The following is a 23,377-nucleotide window of genomic DNA, read 5'->3' as shown; positions in this document are numbered from 1 at the left end:
TCTGAACGTGCCCCCCCACTCCCTGTGGATCATGCCATGGACCTCAGGATCATCTTTGACACCAGCCTCCCCATGAGCAGACAGACCAACGATATTATCTGAACACGCTTCCACATCCTGCAAATGCTGTGCAAGATTTTCAAGTGGATCCACCTTAACACCAAACAGTTACCCAGGCTCTTAACACAAGTAGACTTGTGTAGTCCGACGCCAGACATGCCAGGGATTTCCAAGATGGCTGATGTGTTGTCCCAGGTGAAGGGAGCATCACCATCCCAGTGGCCCAGGAGGGAGTCACACTGCCTCCTGAGCGTGTCGGTGTAATAAAAGAAGGATCATGATGGCTCAGGGCGTTCAGCAGTATGACGGAGGAGGTGGATCTTGGAGGAGTTGTAGGAGGCAATGCAATGTCAGACGGAGGCTGCAGAGTTGGAGGAGTGGTCAAGGGCTGGCATGTTGCGGACGCCGAGAAGGAAAAGAAGATAACCGATTCAAGGGAATTCAAGGAGCAGGGTGAGCTCTGCATCAGCACCGTCACCCAGCTGGCGGAAGGTCATGCCAGCTGCAGCTAGTATTGGAGCAGGAGGCACAAACTGCCCAAAAAGAAAATGAGATGTTCCAGGCAGCCCTAAAGGCCCTGGCGGTTATTCCTAATCTCCAATCAGAAAGTTCAGGTCACAGCCATCCTATGGCTCACGGATGCCATATCTAGTACACGGGTACATCCCAATGTACCAGGGACTGTCCTACAAAATACCAGGAAGGGGATGACCCTTATTATTTTTTCATTAACTTTAAAAGAGTAGCCACAACAGCGACTTATTAAATTCTGCTGGGCCTCGCGGATATCAAAAAGGCTATATTGGAACAGCTAGAATGTGATCATGAGTATTATAGGAGCTGGTTCCGAAAAAAAAATAGACTGCCAAAGATAATCCTCAGACACTATACTACTGCATCAGGGACTTGGGAAACCGATGCCTCCAACCCACTACAGCCAATGTAGAGGAGATAACAGAGAGAGTGTATCTGGAACAGTACATTGAGATTGTGTCCAGCAACACCTAGTCCTGGGTGAAGCAACACCCCAAACTCACAGTTCAATCAGCAGTCGATCTCACATGTGCATACCATTGCTCTCCTAAATTCAGAATACATCCACTCTGAACCTCTATAGCCCCACTAAAACCATAAGGGGAATGTAACAGTTAGGGGAGAACAGGGCACTTCCTCTGCCTAGAGCACCAGTAAAAACCTCAGTTGGGGGAACAGGGCAATTTCTGGGAATATAGTGTTTTCACTGTGCAGAATGGAGGCACATAGCTCAACACTGTCCCCCATGGGCCAATGCCAGTGAACGCATGGCAGTAGGGTATGCCAAGGGTAGGGTCCTAATTACAGAGGAGGAACCCAAGAACTATAAGAAAAAGATCTCTCTGAAGGGCAGACTCATATTTGCCTTAGACACAGGATATGATCATACAGTGGTCAGTAAAGAGTTATTTTTTATTTTTTAAATATTTTTATTGAGTTTTAGTAACAGATCCATGTATCATGATTTTAATATTACATCAGCAGGATTTTGTAGATCAAGTGAAACATTTACATTCAAACAACTAAACAAAGTGTACATTAGTAGGTCCGGTTATGACGTCCAGTATTTTTGTCTGCTGTGTCTGACTGATAGGTCTTGTATTTTGGTGTTGAGTGGCCCGCCTATATTTACTTGCCTGCTCTATTCCCGGCTGGCCTCTACTACTTATGATGTCTAGGAGTGCCATTCTGTAAGATTATTGGTGACGAGTGTTAGGAGTATATTGTGTGTGTGTATTGTGTGTTTGCCTTGCACTCACTGGCTGACGTGGGTGCCAGCGGGTGCGGGGGTAGGGATAATTGTTTTCGCGTTGGTGTGTCGAGTCACAAGTGATTGCGGAATTGTGTTATAAGTGGACATGTAATATCTGGTTGTGTTGTAATTATTACGTTCCCTTATTCAAGGCGGTTTCTCGTTGTTTTTAGCCTCTAGTCTGGCTACTAGCATTTCCCAGGCTTCACTTCCTGTGTGTTGTTGGCCGTCCCACGCTAGTTTCCTTAGTACCTGGTGTTCTGTGCGGGACCAACGCAATGTGAGAGTGTGCCAAGTTTTCAAATCGGGCGCGTTGGGTGCTTTCCAATGCATGGCTATCAATCTTTTGTACATCACATAGGCTAGGTCTGCAAACTTATGTAGGTGTCTATGTTTTTTTTGTCTTGTCCTCAGTCCTAGTACGCAGGACTTAGGATGCACTGCCAGTGCTAGTCCCGTCAGTTCTGCAATTTCCTTTACCACTCCATTCCATTCCTTTTGTATGTGAGGACACTCCCAAACCATGTGGTAGAAGTGCGCTGATGGAGCGTTACATCTAGGGCAAGCGGGGTCCGAACTGGGGAACATTCGCTTAATCCTGGCCGGAGATAAGTATGTTTGGTGTGTGTAGTTAAACTGCGTGTAACGGAATCTAGGGTTCCTCGACACCCTACAGGTGTGGTATAAGACTTTCGACCAGTCTTCTTGGGGAATTGGGTCTGGTAGAATGGTGTTCCACCTGTCCCTAGCCCACTCCAGATCAGGTTCAGGGGGCTTACTCAGAAGTTTATATAGGTTTGACACTACTTTTACTTGGGCATCATATTGCAGCATATGATGTAGTGTGGGGGAAATCTCTGGTTCTTGATCTCCGGCCGCCCATGTTTTTTTGATTGAATGGCTTATAGCGTAATAAGCTAAAAATTGGCCCGGGTTCAACTGCTGTGAGGGCTTGTATAGATTCGAATTTCATTAGTTTACCATCTTCAAAGAAGTCACCCACTACTTGTATGCCCTCTTCCGTCCACACCGTGAGTGGGTGCGACCCAGCCTCAGCCCAGCCAGGTAGCCGTTCCAGAGGGATAAGCGGTGAGTATGGGAGCACCTTGCGTCCTTTTTGTACATACCTCATCCAGCATGAATGCGCCACTGCCATTAGTGGATTGTCAGACGCGCTTTTGAGGTTTTTATTTGTTAGCCATGTGAGTAGGGGCACCCCCTGTAGCCGGGCCTACAGCCATGCGGACTCAGCTGTTGCGGGCCTGTGGAACCAATGTAGTATCCACTGTAACTGTGCGGCAGCATAATAGAGTAAAAAATTGGGAGCGCCCAGTCTGCCAGCGCCGACTGGGTGCTGCAGTGTGGAGAGTGCAATGCGTGGCCTACCCCCTCCCCATATAAGCTGCAGCAAGACTGCGTTCAGGTTACGGAAAAAACTCTTGGGGACATTGAGTGGCAGTGCCGCAAAGTGATATAACAGCCTGGGCAGTATCAGCATATTCGCCACCGCCACCCTGCCCAGTGGTGATAGTGGTAGTTTATTCCAGAAGCGCAGCAACCCTTTCATTGATGCCAGCGCTCTCCCCAGATTTCCATCTCCGAGGTCCTCAGCTTTATGGTATATGTATACCCCTAAATATTTGAATGTTTCGAAACACAATTTCAGGCGTCCTGCTGGGACATTTTCTTGTCTTGACAGGGGCCATCTAGTTAGTGGGTACACACAAGATTTTTCCCAGTTTATTACTAGGCCCGATATCCCTCCATATTCGGACAGTAGAGATATTACAGAGGGTATCACCTCATTTCCTTTCCGTATATATATATTAAGGCGTCGTCTGCATACAGTGATATAGCGTGATGTAGCCCATTTCTGACTATTCCCCAACTATCTTCCATGGCGCGTATTTGTGTCGCTAATGGCTCCATTGCTATGGCAAACAATAGAGGGGAGAGGGGGCATCCCTGCCTTGTGCCCCTAGTGATTGGGAAACTATTGGATATAACTCCACCTGTTTTTACCCTAGCTTGTGGCTTGGTGTATAATGGCGGTATCCAGCGTATATAATTAGGGCCGATTCCCATTCGCTGCAAAGTGGCGATCAGAAAGTCCCACTCTAGTGTGTCAAATGCCTTCTCAGTGTCTAGTGAGAGTACCATTTCGTCATGTGCATTCGGGGGAGTGTCTCCCATTACGCTCAGCAGTCTGCGGATATTTAGAAAGGTGTTGCGTTTTGGGATGAATCCGTTTTGATCCTCATGAATCAGGGTGTGCATGTAGGGGGCTATCCTGCCTAGTATTTTACAATCTAAATTTAGGAGCGAGAGTGGTCTATAAGATTTAACATCTGTAGGATCACAACCTTGCTTAGGAAGAACCACTATCATTGCCTCTCTCTGTGTTGGGGGCAATAGCTTGTTGGCCCATGCCTCCTCAAATACTTTCAGCAGATGAGGTTTTAAGCGTGCCGAGTAAGTGGAGTAATATTCTATCGGGAGGCCATCTGTGCCTGGCGCTTTGTTCCTCAATCTGCGCTAGAACTAAATCTAGTTCCCCCAGAGTCAGGGGAGTCTCCAATATCTCCCTATCTGCCTGTGAAAACTGCGGCAGGGTTGAACATACCAGAAAGGTTTAAGTTGTTGGATCGTGCATGATGTGCGTTTGGTATATAGGTTGGTGTAATATTCCCTAAACGTCACATTTATCTCGTCCTGTGTGGTGGCCATTGTGCTTGCGTCTGTCCGTATAGTCCCAATGGGGGTCTGCTTCCGGTCCTCACGTAGGAGCCACGCCAGCAGCCTGCCCGATCTGTCTCCCTCTGTTTGTAGTCGCATTAGGTGATATTTATGGTCATGTTGGCGGAGTCTGGTATCTGCTTTGTTGTATTATGTGCGTGCTTCTTTTAGCGCTTTGTGGGGTGTTTCATTGCGTGCCACTGCAATTTCTACTGCTCTGAGTTCCTTTTCCAGTTTACTAACCTCTGCATGTAGGGTGCGTCTCACTCCCCAAGTGGTAGATATGCAATGGCCTCTGGTGACTACCTTATGTGCCTCCCATTCTACAGCTCTTGAGTTTGTGGATCTGTCATTTATTTCCCAATACTGCCTCAGTGTTGTGCTCAGAGCTTCTGTGAATGCCTGATCTTGGAGAGCATCCACTTGCAATCTCCACGTGGGGATCATTTGGCACCTCTTGCCCCAATTTAGTGTTATTCTAAGCGATGAGTGATCCAATAGTATCCTAGCTAAGTATTCTGTGCTGTTGACCAATGCGCATATATCCTGGGGTCCCCATATTATGTCAATTCTGGTATGTACTTTGTGTGGTTTTGAATAGAATGAGCATGTGGGTTCTTCATGCGCCATACGTCATGGAGTCTCATGTCGCCAGCCCATACCTGCAGTGGACATCTGATATTTCTGTTTGCTGTCGCTTTCAAATGAGTGTTTGACCTATCTAGTATTGCGTTCGGTGTGCAATTGAAGTCACCACCCCATATGGCCGGGGCTTCGGGGTTTATCAGTAATGCCGGAGTCAGTGTGCCCAAGAATACTGTTATCGCGCTATTGGGGGAGTATATGCCAATTAACGATAATTGTCTACCATCCAGCTGACCTTCCACCACCACAAATCTGCCCCCTTGATCTATTCTGTGCGACGTTTGGACATATGGGATGCCTCCTGCTATCCATATCAGTACTCCTCTAGCAAAAGCCGAGTATGATGTGCCTATAAGCTGTCCTCCCCACTTCACGCGCATCTCCTGTAAATCAAGCTTCAATAGGTGTGTCTCTTGTAAGATGGCGATGTGTGTGCCCTGGCGCCTGAGGCGCGCATATACTCGGGATCTTTTGCACCGTGTCCCCAGGCCCCTCACATTCCATGTGACTATTTCATATTGATGTGTGGTGTGATTCGCCTTTTGAGCCATGTAGCATTGTAAGGTGTGTCTGCATATGGCACACTCTTATTTACTAAACCCTTCCAGGCACCTCCCGGCCCTGCAAAGTATTTTGTTAAGACTAACAGCCTCAGCAGTGTTTTCTGTATCTTGGATAGACCTGTAGTGTACAAATTAACTATTTCCCTCCCTCATCGCCCCCAACTGATTCCCTAACCCAACTATAAACTTGTGCTGAACTACTCAACCCGTGGTTGTGTGAGAAATCCTGTATCCGTGTGGATATCTGTGGTGGAGCTATTGTAACGACCAGATGTGGCTCTTTTACAGGGCTCACATCCTTCCGCAGACCTAGTCCGCAAATGCAATTGGGCGCTCCTGGAGTGCATGCCCCCCCATATTCAAATATTCAGCAGCATCAAGCAGTGCACTCAGTGGAAAGATGAAAGTTTGTACAAAAGATACTCGTTGTTGTAGATTACGTCCTCCAGCGTGTAATCACGCACACAGGTGTCCTGTGCCTTCCTTCAAGTTTAACGGACAATTCAGAAGGAGAAGCGGCATGGCAGCATTTAGTCAAAGTGTATCAGCGAATCTGAGGGTGAGTCTCGGACCCTTCAGCACGTTTGTCATTGTAGAGTCTGAGCTAGCCGAGTCAGAGTCCAAACTGTCCGCAGGGATCACCTGGAGTGCCTCAAAGGAGTTCTGTGTGAGCAGAGGAGTTTCTTTCAGGACTTTTGCCCTTTCTTCAGCTGCCTGTTTTTCAGTGGGTTGTCCCTTAGGTCATTTCCTGAGGCGTTTCCGCAAGGGGGAAATTAGCCACTCCTCACCTTCATCCATGCCCTCCTGGGAGCGTGCAAGCCCCTTGGCGTGAAGCCACGTCCAGGCAAACTCAGGGGAGGTGAACACATAGGTGCGGTCATCTGATGTCACTCTTAATTTATCAGGGAACTGTAGGGCATATTTAATATTGTGCTTGTGTAGCCGTTGTTTGATTTTAGCGTAGAAATTACGTTGTCTCTGTACTTCTTGAGTGAAATCTGGGTAAGCATTAACAGCTGAGTCCTCATACCTGAGTGGGCCTTTGTTGCGGAACTGCTGCAGTATTGCATCTCGGTCTCTGTAATTTAGGAATCTGGGTGGTTGGCCTGGGACCGGCCGTCTCCCGGGAACTCTGTGCGCCTTTTCCACGGAGAAGAACTTCGAAGGAGCTCCGTTCAGTACTTCTTTAATTAGCCATTGTTCTAGAAATATTTTCGTGCTTTGCTCCGGCAGTTTTTTGGGGAACCCTAGAAAACGTACGTTATTGCGGCGTGATCTGCCTTCTGCCTCCTCTGCCCACCTCCATAATATTTTCCTCTCTGCGGCCAGGCGTTGAATTTGTTTTTGATTGTCCAAGGCCATAGGGGTCAGCTCTGTCACCACCTCTTCTGCTGATTTCACTCTCTCCGTCAATTTGCGGTGGTCCACTCTAAGTAATTTCAGGTCTTGTGATACTGTGTCTATTCTGTTTTCCAAAGAAGATTTAGGGGGTGATTCTTACCCTGGCGGTCGGTGATAAAGAGGCGGCCAACCCGCCAACAGGCCGGCGGTCCAAAAAATGGAATTCTGACCCTGGTGGGAACCGCCAACAGAGACCGCCACACTAACACTCCGACCGCCACGGCGGTACAAACAAACAGCGCGGCGGTCACCGCCAACAGACAGGCGGCAGACAATGTACCGCCCACCCTATCACAACTCAGGACAGCATGGAACCCGAATTAAACATCCTACCTGCTCTCGTCTACCTGCTCATCTACCACGAGTACGAACTCCGGCGCAGACGACAACGGTGAGTACTGCACCTACGACACAGGGGAGGGGGGCGGACGAAAGCTTACGGCACACACATATGCGACCCCCACCCCCACCCAAACTATGTACACACCAATGCAGAGCAACAAGTCACAGTGACACCACCCAAACCCCCGTGAAAAATGCAAAGACATAATTAAATTGTGAATCAAAATTTATGTAAAAAATAGCCTCTGATAAGTCATGGTCAAATAGCAATAAAAATATCAAAAAAATAAAATAAATATTTTCTTCAATCGAGAAACCGAGGCAATTAGTCCTGCACATTTAATGACATTCTAAGTGTCCGTGGGCCAAAGTGTATCAACACAAGGGCAAAGCCCACACAGGAGACCTGAGTCCTTTGGAGAGAACACTGCAGGGGCATCTGATGACAAAACTACAGGCACCTCAGGGGGAAGGGAAGGGGGGGGCACCACAGCCACATGAGTCCACGACGCCAGATCCACGAAGGGGCCACCATGCCCATTGTTCCTTCCTGGGGAGTGCAAAGCCACAGTCTCTCAAGTCTCTACAGTGGGTGGCTTGCCCACTATGCCATCCTGGGGAGTGCAAAGCCACAGTCTCTCAATGTCTCTACAGTGGGTGGCTTGCCCACTGTGGCATCCTGGGGACTGCAAAGCCACAGTCTCTCAATGTCTCTACACTGGGTGGCTTGCCCACTGTGCCATCCTGGGGAGTGCAAAGCCACAGTCTCTCAATGTCTCTACAGTGGGTGGCTTGCCCACTGTGCCATCCTGGGGAGTGCAAAGCCACAGTCTCTCAATGTCTCTACAGTGGGTGGGTTGCCCACTGTGCCATCCTGGGGAGTGCAAAGCCACAGTCCATCAGGTGGATAACAGTCTCCACTGGTCAAGGAGGAGGCATGGTGGGCACAGTGAACCGTGAACAGTAGCTCGACACAGATCCGGCACTGTCATTGTGCCAGTGGTGCTTGACAGGAAGGGCCCAGCGGAGCGGTGCTTGAGACGGCGGGGCCCAGCGGAGCGGTGCTTGACAGGAAGGGCCCAGCGGAGCGGTGCTTGAGACGGTGGGGCCCAGCGGAGCGGTGCTTGACGGCGGGGCCCAGCGGAGCGGTGCTTGACAGGAAGGGCCCAGCGGAGCGGTGCTTGACGGCGGGGCCCAGCGGAGCGGTGCTTGACGGCGGGGCCCAGCGGAGCGGTGCTTGACAGGAAGGGCCCAGCGGAGCGGTGCTTGAGATGGCGGGGCCCAGCGGAGCGGTGCTTGAGACGGCGGGGCCCAGCGAAGCGGTGCTTGACAGGAAGGGCCCAGCGGAGCGGTGCTTGAGACGGCGGGACCCAGCGGAGCGGTGCTTGACAGGAAGGGCCCAGCAGAGCGGTGCTTGACGGCGGGGCCCAGCGGAGCGGTGCTTGACAGGAAGGGCCCAGCGGAGCGGTGCTTGAGACGGCGGGGCCCAGCGGAGCGGTGCTTGACAGGAAGGGCCCAGCGAAGCGGTGCTTGAGACGGCGGGGCCCAGCGGAGCGGTGCTTGACAGGAAGGGCCCAGCGGAGCGGTGCTTGACGACGGGGCCCAGCGGAGCGGTGCTTGACAGGAAGGGCCCAGCGGAGCGGTGCTTGAGATGGCGGGGCCCAGCGGAGCAGTGCTTGACAGGAAGGGCCCAGCGGAGCGGTGCTTGAGACGGCGGTGCCCAGCGGAGCGGTGCTTGAGACGGCGGGCCCTGTTCAGCGGTGCTCTTCTGCACGGCGGGGCCCTGTTCAGCGGTGCTCTTCTGCACGGCGGGGCCCTGTTCAGCGGTGCTCTTCTGCACGGCGGGGCCCTGTTCAGCGGTGCTCTTCTACACGGCGGGGCCCTGTTCAGCGGTGCTCTTCTACACGGCGGGGCCCTGTTCAGCGGTGCTTGTCCAGTAATTCAAGGGAGCCAGACCTGGCCTGGACTCCCTGCTCAGTCGCCCTCCGACCGTGCAGTTGCAGGATCCTTCGGTGACGGAGTCCTGGGCCCTTTGGTGTCCTCCCTTACAGCCGGGATGGGGCTTGTGGGGCCCTCCTGCTCTGCGCTCCTGCTGGCTGACTTCTCCGCCCTGCTGCCCTTTCGCTCCTTAGAAGACGCTCTCTGGCCCTTGCCTCCCCTGGATGTTGTGGCAGGTGAAGTGGCCGAACTTTGGTCCTTAGGGGCAGCCGTGTCAGTCCTCTCACGGCGGCCCTTGACTTTCCGGGTCTTCTTGCCTGGTGGGGGGCTGGCTGTCCCCTTGCTGCTGATAGAAGTGTCACTGCTGCCAAAGGGTGGACTCCAGAACCTATGCACCACAGTGACACTCGAAGCTGGGCTGGTGGTGGCTGAGGTGCTCTTGGGACTCTTAGCAGATGGAGGGGGTGGGTCAGGGGAGGGAAAGAGGTTAAGATTGGAGAGGTAAACTTTTTTGGGACCAAGGTAAAGGGTGGGAGTAGTGGTGATGGGAGTGGAGGAAGAGGATGTGGTTGTAGGAGAGTCAGGTGTGCTGTCTTTGGGTGCAGGTGATTGTGCCGTAGGCTGTTGTGAAGTGGATGGCTGTTGGGTGGGTGGCTGCCTGCGTTTGTGTGTCTTGGAAGAGGGGGTGACAGACACAGTGGGAGAGGTCACAGGGGACGTGTAAATGGCAGTGGGGGTGGTGACTGCACGTGTGCGGACTGTAGTGGAGGGTGTGCTGGTGATGGAAGCACTGGCTGATGGTGGTGTGCATGCAGGTGTGAGTGTAGACGTCACAGGGAGGGAGGAGGGAGACGAGGAGGAGGGGGACACAGAGGTGGTAGTGACTGTTGGTATGTCTGCATCTGGATGTTGCTTGGGTGAGTGTTTGTGGGATCTGTGGTGCTTGTGTCTGGATGAGCTGACCTTGGGTGTTGAGGTGTGTGCAGGCTGGTCTGATGGTGTGGATGGGATAGGCTGAGGAACAGGAGACAGAGACAGGGTGGAGGCAGTTAGAAGAGGGAGGCTGGAAACAGGGACAATGGCTGCCGTCAGTGCTGAGGCCAGAGCATTGAACGATCGTTGATGGGCAGTCTGACCCGAATGAATGCCCTCCAGGTAGGCATTGCTCCGATGCACCTCCCTTTCTACCCCCTGGATGGCATTCAAAAGGGTAGTCTGCCCAACAATGATGGTCTGAAGGAGGTCAATGACCTCCTCACTGAGGGCAGCAGGGGTGACAGGGGCAGGGGCTGAGGTGCCTGGGGCGAAGGAGACGCCCGCCTTCTTGGGCGAGCGGGCACGGAGCGTAGGCTGAGGGGCTGCTGGGAGGGCGGGGCTGGTGCGCTGGGTAGCGGCTGTACCTGTAGAGGCGGGGGCCCGGATGTGTCCACCACCGCTAGGGAGCTCCCATCCGAGGACGTGTCGGTGTCGCTGGTGTCACCACCAGTCCCCGTTGTGGTGCTCCCCTCGCCCTCCGTATCACTGGTGCCCTTGGTGTCTGTACCACGGCCCACCGGGGCCTTGTGACTTGCAGCTCCCTCGTGCTCCGATGCCAAATCTCCTCCGCCTGATGATGCTAATGCACACATGCACAAGAAGATAAAGAAACAGGGTGGGGGGAGAAATAAAAACAGGTTGAGTGCATGCATTGTCAACACTGTTGGCGGAGAGGACATACACAGGAGCCTCATGCACTAAGCCGCGCAATCGGGGTACACTACTCAGTACTTCTGACTAGGCAAACAGGTATAGGGACAACAAACGCGCACATGGGTGATGCAGGACCATGGATAGCTGTACTTGTCACCCTACAGAGGTGGGGGGCGGGGCACAGGGCCATACCTAAAGGAGAGGGCTACACTACAGAAAGCGCCCTGGCCTAATGACACCCACAACCCTCCTCCCCCACCCAGACACCTCCACTGCGCATAAAGATAGCAGAATGTGCTGATACTCACCCCCTTGTGTCTGCTGTGATGTCCTCAAGCGCCCATCCAAATCAGGGTAGGCCACCGTCAGGATCCGGGACATCAGGGGGGTCAGGGTACGACTGGCACCCCTCCTAGGTTGGGAGGCCATCCCCAGCAGTGACTCGGCGGTCTTCCTGGTTCCGCGGCGGATGTCCTCCCACCTCTTGCGGCAGTGGGTACCCCTTCTGATGTGGACCCCCAGGGCCCGGACTTCCTTGGCGATGGCACGCCAAATGTCGACTTTCTGATGGGCGCTGACCTAGTTGACATGTACAGGGTGGGAAATGAAATTCCATCATTTTTCTGCATGTTAGATGTGAATGCCCCCCCCTCCCCAACTTTGCCATGTGGCACATGCTCTCATCTGTCGTGCGTTGCACTCCTCATTCGCTCCCCACTCCACCAACTTACATCCACCCCACTCCACACAGGCATAGCCCATTCAATGTGCACCCAGTGTACTTACCTGTTGGTCTGGAGGACCGTAGAGTAACGCATACTGGGGGAGGACCCCATCCACAAGTTTCTCCAACTCTTCAGACGTGAAGGCAGGGGCCCTTTCCCCAGTCGCAGCAGCCATTGTCACTTCCAGACCGAGGTCACAGCAGCACTTGCAGTATAGGTCCTCTCCTGTGGAAGATCAGGTCTTGAGTGATTAATCATGTAGAAAATGGCGGTCACGCCCGCGGCGGTGCGTACCGCGGCGGTGCGTACCGCGACCGCCGGCGCACATCCTCATTGGCTCCTGAAACCCATAGGGTTCAATGTAAACCAATGCGGCTTCGTACAGCGGTCTTCGACCGCCTACCGCCACGGTGTGCCACGCCAGCGCATTGACCTCACATCCCATTGTCCCACTTCACAGGTCAGGCAGCCGCCATTTCAAGGGCCCACATGGCTTAATTTCAACTGCGTCACACAGGCCTAGGCCTTGCATTGCCACACATACACGCCTTTCAATACATAGATAACCGTGTGCTATGCAAGCTGTGGTGAACGTACCTGTGATTTGGTTGACTCTGTACTCCATGTTGTCCTTCCTAGGCACCGTCCGCTGGGACTTGCGAGGAGAAGGATGAATCCTCGCGTGTACCGACCGCTGGTGGACCTGTCGACAATGGAAGAACGCCATATTATACTACGATACCGACTTGACCGAGCCACTATACATGAACTGTGTGCCCAGCTGGAGCCAGCCCTGATGTCCCCCATCCGCCAACCCACAGGGATTCCCCCTTTGGTGCAGGTTCTGTCAGTACTCCATTTCCTTGCAAGTGGATCATTCCAAGCAACAGTGGCCATGTCATCTGGGATGTCTCAGCCTATGTTTTCTAAGGTTTTGTCAAGAGTGTTGTCTGCCCTGACGAAATACATGCGGAGCTACATTGTATTCCCTGAGGAGGAGGATTTGGCCACTGTGAAGGGTGATTTCTATGCCCTTGGACATATCCCCAACATCATTGGTGCCATTGATGGGACCCATGTGGCCTTAGTACCCCCAAAAGACGATGAGCAGGTGTACAGAAACAGGAAAAATTACCATTCTATGAATGTCCAGGTGGTCTGTTTGGCAGACCAGTACATCTCCAATGTAAATGCCAAGTTCCCTGGGTCAGTGCATGACGCGTATGTTATGCGTAATAGCAGCATCCCTTATGTGATGGAACAGCTACAGAGACACCGTGTGTGGCTAATAGGTGACTCTGGTTACCCCAACCTGCCTTGGCTATTGACCCCAGTGAGGAATCCCCGGACCAGGGCAGAGGAACGATACAATGAGGCCCATGGGCGAACTAGGAGGATCATAGAAAGGACCTTCGGCCTCCTGAAGGCCAGGTTTAGGTGCCTGCATATGACTGGTGGATCCCTGATGTACTCACCAAAGAAGGTGTGCCAGATCATCGTGGCCTGCTGTATGCTTCACAATCTGGCATTGCGACGTCAGGTGCCTTTCCTGCAGGAGGATGGTCCAGATGGTGGTGTTGTAGCAGCTATGGAGCCTGTGGAGAGTGAAGAGGAGGAAGACGACGGGGACGACACAGACAACAGGGACACAGTTATCCAACAGTATTTTCAGTAGCACACAGGTAGGAATCACCCACGCCATTTAAGATTTCCTGAAAGCCTCCTGCATCTTTACTTTGTGTATTTCCCCCCAGTTCTTTTAAACTGATGTTTGATTTTCCCTTCCCTTTTCAGTGCTGTATGACCCACTGCGTGACTTCTGCTTGGTTAGCCCATGGACTAATGCTTATTGACATCGGTATGTTTTCATCACAAAGTTAACTGAACATTATTGATCAGTAATGTGTTATACATTTGTAAATAATACAGGCTGACTCCTGAATGATTTCAGTGCAATGAGTGATTTATTTTTAGTGCTAGATATTGGTACATGATATTAAAACGGTGATGGGTGAGGGTGGAGTAATGTCCATGGCAGAGTCCAGTTCTCAGTTTCACAGGTGCATTGTCCATATGCCTGTGGAAGGATGGAGCAGGGGCAGTTCAAGGTTGGACAGGGTGACAATGTGGGACAGTGGGATGACATCAGGGGGTATCTTATGCTGGCGGGTGTCTTGGCATCCTACTCTGTCTTCCTGTGAGATCTCAGGTTCCTCTTGCGGGGTGGTTGTTCTTCAGCAGGAGGTGGGGTTCTGGTGGCCTGTCGTTGTGGTGGGGCCTCCTGTCCACTAGCGCCGGCGGAGGTGGTAGGCTGTACCTGGTCCTGGCTTGTGACAGGGGCCCTTTGTGGTGCCACATGGTCCCGCAATGTGGTTTCTATCCGGTTGAGGGCCTGGACTATGGTCCCCATAGCGGTACCGATGTTCCGGAGTTCATTGCTGAACCCCATGTAGCGTTCCTCCTGCTGTGCCTGGATCTCGGTGAACCTGGCCAGTACCGTCGCCATCGTCTCTTGGGAGTGGTGGTATGCTCCCATGATGGTGGTGAGGGCCTCTTGGAGAGTGGGTTCCCTGGGCCTGTCCCCCCCCCCCTGTCGCACAGCAGCCCTCCCAGTTGCCCTGTTTCCCCGGGCCTCTGTCCCCTGGACGGTGTGCCCACTACCACTGCCCCCAGGTCCCTGTTGTTGTTGGGGTGTTGGGTCAGCCTGGGTGCCCTGTAGTGGCAGACACACCGCTGATTGACCTGTCCTGGAGACAGAGGCATGGGCCCGCTGGGTGGGAGCTGTGCTGGTGTTCCCAGAGGGGGTTGGGTCTGCTGTGGCCTGTGTCTGTGTGTGGGGAACCCACTGTCCAGAGGTCCCCGATGGTCCGGGCTGGTCATCAGGTTCTAGGTCGACAGAGCTGCTGTCCTCACTGGGTGCCTGTTCTGGGGGTGGGATGGACAAATCTGGACCCTCCGTGGCGGTGTGTTGGCGTTCGGGCCCTGCAGGGGTAAAATAGTGTGGTTATTGTTTTTGTGTGTGCCATGGCGTGCATTTTGAGTGCCCTTGTCCCCCAGTGCTGGCATTCTCTTCTGGGAGATGTTGTGAGGGTGGTTGGGGGGGGTGTATGGGTATGTGCAATGGTCATGCTTTGGTGATGGCTGTCTATGGTTTGTGTTGGCATTTAGGGGTTGGTGTTGTTTAGGGTGGGTTGTGCTGGTGAGACATTGGCAGGGAGGATGTGTGCTGGGGGTTTGAGATTGGGGGTGAGGGTGGGGGTGTGGGTTGGCATGCTGGTGGTTGGGGGGGGGGTGAAGTAGTTGAGATTCGACTTACCAGAGTCCATTCCTCCGTGTACTCCAGCGAGGCCATCAGGATGCAGGATGTTTACTACCTCTTGCTCCCATGCTGTGAATTGGGGTGGAGTGGGTGGGGGTCCGCCACCAGTCTTCTGCACAGCGATGTTGTGTCGCGACACCATCGAGCGCACCTTCCCCCGTAGGTCGTTCCATCGCTTTCGGATATCTTCCCGATTTCTGGGATGCTGTCCCACAGCGTTGACCCTGTCTACGATCCTTTGCCATAGCTCAGCCTTCCTTGCTATAGTGGTGTGCTGCACCTGTGTGCCGAAGAGCTGGGGCTCTACCCTTATAATTTCCTCCACCATGACCCTGAGTTCCTGGTCCGAGAACCTGGGGTGTCTTTGGGGTGCCATGGGGTGGTGTGGATGAGGTGTGGGGTGGTGTTTGTGGTGATGTGCATGGTGATGTGTGGTGATGTGTGCGTAGATGTAGTGTGGGTGATGATGTTGTGTTCCTGTGTGTGTTGTGCTTTGCGTTCCCTGTGCTCTCTCTCAGTGTATTGCGCCTTCTCTCAGATCTTTGTGGTTGTAGGGGTTTGTGGGTGAAGTGGGTGTGTGTTTTATAGTTAATTGGGTGTGTGGGAGTGTTGTGTGTATGTGTATCAGGTGTGTGTATTTCAAATTGTCCAATGTGGCTGTGTTTTGGAGCTGTGTGTGTATTTTGAGCGCGGCGCTGTGTACCGCCAATGGAATACCGCGGTTGAAAGACCGCCGCGTGGATTCGTGGGTCAGAATGGCATGAGCGTGTTTGTGTTGGCGTGGCGGTGGAGGTTTGGTCATCTCCAGTTTATCGCTGCCCGCTGATGAGGCGGCCTTCCGTGGATGTCGGGTTTTTGGCGGTTTCACAGTTGGTGGTCAGAATGACCGTGGCGGTTTACCGCGGCCGCGGCGGTAGAATGGCGGACTTCTGACCGGCGGTAAGGGCCTTTTACCGCCGAGGTCAGAATGACCCCCTTAGTGTCCATGATTGCCTGTAGCACTTTATCAAATTGTGTGGAGTGGGCTTTGGAGCGTGCTTTCCAGTGATTGTAAGGTTGGTATTAATTGTTGGTCGCCGGGTGCGACCAACAGTGAACGAGAACTCAGGAGTGCCACCATAACTAGTTCTGTAGTCCTAAGACATGGATAGTTGTTGACTTTCTTTATGATAACTTCAGTATTACTTTTTCCATTTCACATTAAGAAGCTCTGCTTCAAATGATCTATTACTTGAGTTCAGTCACCAGGGCTGGTAGCCAGCCTTGCTGGCTATCTCACCTGGTCACGGGGCTCAGGAGAAGGCAGTGATAGATTCCAACTCTGCCCTGGCTGGTCACACTGATTTACTAGCTGATTGGCTATTAAGACTTGCCAGTTTCAAATAACTTTTACATTTGGGCCGTGACAGGCCATGTTTCATTTTTTTTTAACTGCATGCGTGCTGGGATTGTCAACACCTGCACTGTTCTCATTACAAGCTGTAGGATGGAAGGGTAAACTGTATGCCGTAGAGGAAAATTAAAAGCAGTAGCCTACATTTAAATTAGATGGGCAGCATGCACTATTTACTGCTTGGAAAACACTGATCGCAAATTGCAACCAATATTTTTGCGACAGTAAATAATGTTTCGAGCTGAACTCTGTAAAAATATGTTGGTTCAGAAAATTCAGAGAGGATCACAGTCCGATTTATCTCATTAATATGCATGAGCTAGCTTGTAAATTGTGACTCACTATGATTGGAGGCCATCAAGTGGACTGTGGCCTGCTGGGGTCAGAATGCTACCTTGTCTTTGATTGCCTTTCAATAATGTAACCTTTAAATGCAACCCATTTTCCTCAAAGGTTGAGGCATTAAACACATACATGATGCAATATCACTTGCCTTCACCTTTTCACATATACCCGACAGCACACGATCAATCACATGCAACACCAGTCATCCCTTCAGAACACCACTATGATGTATGCTCACAGCACCACTTACTGCATCCGTCATTCATTCTGTTCACTTGCCTTCTGGCTGTTGCAGAAACATTTCCTATCCATCCCACTATACACGCACACATGCAGGCACACACCACTCATTCACACACTCACTCACACAGGCATACAAGCATTCATACAAGCATGCATCCATTCATTCACACACATATCTGTACACACATCCAAACTTACATGGAGACACGCATTCACTTTTCCATTCACTCACCCATTCTCACGCACACACACACACATGCAACACTACACACTCATGCACATGCACGCACACACCCCACACACAATACACCCCACCCCCTCCCTTGTCGGAAACCCAATTACCTGAATCCAGGGGGTCTTCCGGCAGGGGACGGGGCGCTGCTACCACCAGCAGCACCCTCCAGCAGAACACCGCCAGGCCACATTATTTAAAACGGCTGGTGGCTGTCTACTGGCGTGGTGCTGCTGGTGGTAGCAGCGCCACCTTAACACCATCCGCCAGTATGGCCACAGCCGGATTTCCGCCCTTCTTGTCGTGGAAATCCACCTGTGGTCATATTATGGCGGACGGATGTTAGCTGCGGCGGCGGTCTTTTGGCAGCCATCGCCGCGGTGGTAGGCGACACTTCCCGCCAATGTTTTAATGAGGGCCAAAGTGTCTGACTGAAGTGGGTCTGAGACAGAATTTCCCACCCTTGGAGATGTTTACTGTATGGGTGTAGGAAGGTAGCCTCTTTCTAGCCCTGTTACCCCCACCTTTGGCCTGTTTGTGAGTATATGTCAGGGTGTTTTCACTGTCTCATTGGGATCCTGCTAGCCAGGGCCCAGTGCTCATAGTGAAGACCCTATGTTGTCAGTGTGTTTGTTATGTGTCACTGGGATCCTGCTAACCAGGACCACAATGCTCATAAGTTGGTGGCCTATACGTGTTCCCTGTGAGGCTCTGCTAACCAGAACCTCAGTGTTTATGCTCTCTCTGCTTTTAAAATTGTCACTGCAGGCTAGTGACTAATTTTACCAATTCTGATTGGCACACTGGAACACCCTTACAATTCCCTAGTATATGGTACCTAGGTGCCCAGGGTACTGGGTTCCAGGAGATCCCTATGGGCTGCAGCTTTTCTTTTGCCACCCATAGGGAGCTCTGACAATTCTTGGGACCGGAAATGTTGGGAGCCCCCTGTGATCGCCCACTCACCGCCCGTCAATATCCCCCGGCCGGGCTGCAAAAATGCCTCGCGTCGCCCCAGCCACCGCGGCTTTCCTCTCTCTCCTCTGGCCTCCACGGGCACCACCCGACCTCCGCGGCCGTGTTGCTGCTCACGGCGCCGAGCGGTCCCTCTGTCTCGCGCCGGTATCCTGAGCCTGGCTACCGCTCCCTAGGTGCCGGGCGCCGCTCCGGGAGCGCCCTGAAGGATGTTTCCGGCAAGCCCGAGTCGGAGCTCATGGGTTAAGCGACCTTCTCGGCTGCCATTTTGGCTCCTCCCCCCAGTAAACAGTTAGTTCCAGTCACAAGAGGGGGAATATGTATAGGTTAGTTGCATGCACGAAGACAACAAAACATACCCTCTGGCTGAAGTACTACTTAAGGTAGACAGTGATCCCCAGATGCGGAAGGTGGGAGTTGTTCCCTCTCTGCCAGAGAAGGTACCACTTGGTACGGACCTACCAAGGTTCAATGAGAATGTATCTAATCTGACACCCCATAACACAATGATTGGATGGTTTCGGGAGGCACCCTTTTCTGAGACCAAAATAGAAGTCCCACTAGGGAAGGAAGTAAAAACCCGAATTGAGAAAAGGAGGGAGCAGATAGGTTACCACTTGTCATCCCAACCCATGACTAATTGTGTCCTTTCATCCACAGAGGGTATCCAAACTCCCACCCAGAGTTTCCGAATGACCCAGAGAAATGATAGTACCCTGATGCATGCATGGGAGAAAGAAAAAGAGAATGAGCCAGAACAGGTAGACCCTTCCTTTTTAATCAAACGAGAACTATTGTACAGAGTTACTCATAGAGGCACAGAAAAAATTCAAGAGCTGTTAGTACCATTATCCTTACTTAGAACATATCCTACATCTTGCTCATAGCTAGTCTGCGGGTGGACACTATGGACAAGATCATACCTTGAAATACTTACTTGAGAGATCCTATTGGCCAGGAGTGTACATAGCAGTAGCTATGATTTGTGCAGCCTGCCCCAGATGTCAGCTAGTAGATCCACTTGGAGTGCCATGAGCCCCCCTACGTCCACTCCCTATCATTGAGGTGCCTTTTCTGCAGGCTGGGATTGACCTGATAGGCCCTTTAACACCTTCTGCCCCGGGACATCAAATCATCCTGGTCTTGGTGGATTATGCAACCTGCTATCTGGAGACAATCCCCTTGACAAGCATGACTACTATGCCCATCCCCCAGGCTATGGTATTGTTTTTTTCCCAGGTGGGTTTTGCACAGGAAGTACTAACAGATCAGGGTACCCCCTTTATGTCCCACCTGATGAGTTAAGTCTGTAACTTCTTTCGATGAGGAGCCAAGATGGCGGCCGGGACGGTCGCTTGATCCGAGCGCTCCATTCCCGGCCACTTCGGGATATCCTGGCAGGCGCCCCCCCAGCGGCCTGACAGGGACGGCTGGGACGGCGGCGCGGCTGGGAGAGACCGGGGCATTCAGCTCGCGCTGCGAGCGCGCTCCGGACCCCGCGGGGCGAGTCTGGGACTCGTCGGCCCGCGCCGAGAGAGGTGAGAGACGGGGGGAGCTGCGGCTGCGGCCCCGGTCGCGATTTCACCGGGCGCGGCCGCTGCCTGCCTCCCCGCCTGCTTGAGACTGGGAGAGCAGGGGAGGCGCGTCCGGCGGAGGATTGTGCAGTCTTGCACTGCCGGGTGCCCTGGGACTCCGTCTTGAGGAGCTTGGGCGCCATCTTTGATCTCGGCGGCCGGCGCGGAGAAGGGCGGCAGAGGAGCAGTGAGGAGGCCCGGCGGGGCAGACGCGGAGCGGCGGCGGCTCAGCAGGCAGTGGGGAGTCCAGGACCAGAAACTTGGTGCATCTGAATAAAAAAAAAAAAAAAAAAAAAGAATAAAAATATTAATAAGGCGAGGAGGGCGCCCACGAGTAGGGGAACACCAAACTTCGCGGAGGGGGTAAACCTAGGGGGCGGCAAGCGCCCCCCCCCCCTCACTCCACCGCTCCACCCACGCAACTGGGCAAGACAGAAGCGCACTGCGTGCTCCTGGGAGCACAGCTTATCCACCACAGGCAGAATGGACGGCTGGGCTGGACTGTAGATGCGTGGACTGTTCTGGACTTTCTAGCAGTGGGTCCCTGCCACAAGGGTTCCTAGCTGCACAAGGCATATTCGCAGCACCCCGCGAGCGCCCCAACCTGGGACCTTTCCCGTGCCTCGGCACCTCACCCGGCCGTCCAGCAATTCTCCCCTCTATCTGAGGGAAACCTCTGACACCAAGCCCCGCCGCCACACAAGAAGAAACAAGCGCTCTTCCCCAAGGACAGTATCCCCTACACATTTCGACACGCCTGGCGGACAGCCCCATGGGAACGCTGAGTTAGACCTTTGAACTTATCAATGACTGCAGTATTTGTCACTGAACACACAGGCCAAAATTAGCCGAATCAGGACTGGATGCTCCTTTGCTCTACTGTCTAATCGCAAGCCCATCAGTGCGAAATCCCTGCGGATTGGGAGGCACCCCCCTGACAGCCAAAATGGCCGGGAGAGCCAAGTCAATCAAGAACCCAGATCGAACAACCCAAGCGATAACGCCAACAGATCAACAACTTGGCCCATCCTTACAATCTCTGGAAAACACACTTCTAGCGCATTCAGCCCAGTTCGAGAAAGTATTGCAGGCAATACTGGACACTAAGTCATCACTGGAGGGCAGAATTGATGCAGTCGTGCAAGACCTGAACCTCCTGCGAGTGGATCATCGCAGACTAGCCGAAAAAGCAAAAACAACTGAAGCTGAGATAGCGGAACTAACCCCAATAGTGCAAGGGAATCAAAAACAAAGTCAGCGCATGGATGAAGAGCTGAAGATACTCTGGAGAAGATCCGAGGAAATGGAGAGCAGGGCGCGCCGAAATAACGTGAGATTTCTGGGATTCCCGGAAAGTATGCGTCAACCGGAATCAGAAATTTCCCTAGAGCAGTGGCTAATTAAAGAGGTGTTAAGTGGGGCTCCATCCAAGTTTTTCTCAGTTGAAAGGGCTTACAGAGTTCCGGGCAGGTCTCCGGCCCCTGGCCAGCCCCCCAGACCATTGATTGCCAGGTTCTTAAACTACAGAGATCGAGATGCAATATTGCAACAATTCCGCAATAAGGGCCCGTTCAAGTATGAAGACTCGAACATCAATGCTTACCCTGACTTCACGCAAGAGGTGCAGAATCGGTATAATTCTTTTGTTAAAATCAAGCAACGCTTACGAGAACAGAACATAAAATATGCCCTGCTCTTCCCAGCCAAGTTGAGAGTAGTGATGGAGGACCGCACCCATATATTCACCAGTACCGAGGACGCCTGGACATGGCTCCATGCCAAGGGCCTTGCACACCCCCGAGAAGACGCAGATGAGGACGAGAAATGGGGGAGATCCACTGCAGGGACGAGATCCAAACGGCGTACCAGAGGCCAGCCCAATGTCCGGCAAGCAGCAGAGGAAAGAGCAAAAGTGCTTAAAGAGACGCCATTACACATGCAAAGCAGCAATATAACTCCCGGTGGGCTTGTGGAGCTGGAACTGGATTCAGACACAGCCAGCTCCGTATCCACGGTAACTGGAGAACTAGGTGGGCCGAAGGTCACTCCGAGATCTGCGGATGATCTATAAACTAGTCGCTCAGATCCAGAGTGAACACTAGGGATGGCGCTCGTACCAGGAAAACCTGCAGAGACTCCACGACACTGCCGAGTTGCGGGGACAGAACGCTTCCAACAATATACATCTTTGATATAAACACTAAGCTAAGTGACTTGGGGCACTAACAGGTGGCAAGAGGCGGGCGGGTGGGGCCAGAAGGAACGGAAACATGCCAAGGGGGGGCGCCTGAGTATATTGGCAGACTTAGTCTGCGGCATGATGTGAGCCCCTTACAAGAGCCACATCTGTAAGATATGAGAATCCCACTAAGTAAATCCAACTGGATAAAAGTTATGTTACGCATTTTTAAGTTTTGTAGTTTCATTGTAGTTGTAAGTAGCATAGGGGGTTTAACCAGGGGGCTGGGGGTTAGTAGTTTAGTAGAAATGCAGCGATCGGAATCACTTAATGCACTAAAGATGGACCTGCACCCGTTATATCTAAATGTTAGCAGCAGAAAGGCAGAGACCAGATGGGCCAACATTAAAACCCAGGCTCATGTCACAGCAACATATCCCCTGCACCCTATAAGATGTCTTCTAGAAGCAACATGGGGAACCAGTATATTATACTAACATGGAATGTCAGGGGCCTAGGGACCCCGAACAAACGGGCTAGAGTGCATGCTCGACTTAAGAGACTAGGAGTGCATATTGCTATTTTGCAAGAGACACATATGCTGGAGGGGGATCTGCGAGACATGCGAGTGAAGTGGGGGGGCCAGCTGATTGGCACAACATATTCGACCTTCGCGAGAGGGGTGCTGATCTGGATAGCAGCGGGAGTTCCATTCCTCTTGTCAACACACAAGATAGACCAGGGAGGGAGGTACGTAGTAATGGAGGGCAGATTAGATGGTAGACAAATGGCTGTGGTCGGGGTATACGCCCCAAACAGCGGCACCATAGGCTTTCTCACCACTCTCACCCCAACGTTGCTGACCCACCCCATACCCCTTGCCATCTGGGGTGGGGATTTTAACAGTACCCCAGTGGCAGCATTAGATAGAACTAGCGCCCACCAGAGCGCATCACCTAATAGGAAGCTCGTAAGTCCCCTGCAAGAATGGGCAAATGTTATGGGCCTATATGATGTATGGCGGTTAGGCCATCCAGAGCAAAAAGAATATTCATTTTATTCGGTCCCACACAATACCCACACTAGAATTGACATAATATGGGGCACTCGCGAAATAGGGGCGCTGATAACTGAATCCGAATATTTGGCAAAGACAGTCTCGGACCATGCGCCACTGCGGGTAACCCTGAATTGGGGCAGGGCACGTCAGGTAATACCCACTTGGAGATTCC

Source organism: Pleurodeles waltl, chromosome 3_1, assembly GCF_031143425.1.
Source record: "Pleurodeles waltl isolate 20211129_DDA chromosome 3_1, aPleWal1.hap1.20221129, whole genome shotgun sequence".
Taxonomy (NCBI): domain Eukaryota; kingdom Metazoa; phylum Chordata; class Amphibia; order Caudata; family Salamandridae; genus Pleurodeles; species Pleurodeles waltl.
This window is presented reverse-complemented; position numbering follows the sequence as displayed.